The following is a 504-nucleotide window of genomic DNA, read 5'->3' on the forward strand; positions in this document are numbered from 1 at the left end:
TATATATATATATATATATATGTATGTATGTATATGAGACGGGCTTCTTTCAGTTTCCGTCTACCAAATCCACTCACACGGCTTTGGTCGGCCCGAGGTTATAGTAGAAAAAACTTGCCCAAGGTGCCACGCAGTGGTACCGAACCCGGAACCATGTGGTTAGGAAGCAAGCTTATTACCACGAAGCGACTCCTGCGCCTGTATATAAAAAGTTAAAGAACTATATATGGATGGATGTGTGGTTAAGCAGCGTGCTTTATAACCACATGGTTTCAAGTTCAGTCCCACAGCGCGGCTTCTTAGGCACGTGTCATCAATGCCTTGAGAGTGAACTTGGCTGGCGGAAACTGCGTATATATATATATATATATATATATATATTGCAAGTGCTACTAATTGTGTGTGTGTGTGTTTGTGTATGTATTTGTCTTAGTACTTGTAGTCCTTTCGATACGGCTTGACAACCGGACACCGGTGTTGGTTTGTGGACATCACTGCAACTTA

The sequence above is a fragment of the Octopus bimaculoides genome, chromosome 3 (genome assembly GCF_001194135.2).
Source record: "Octopus bimaculoides isolate UCB-OBI-ISO-001 chromosome 3, ASM119413v2, whole genome shotgun sequence".
In the NCBI taxonomy this organism is placed as follows: domain Eukaryota; kingdom Metazoa; phylum Mollusca; class Cephalopoda; order Octopoda; family Octopodidae; genus Octopus; species Octopus bimaculoides.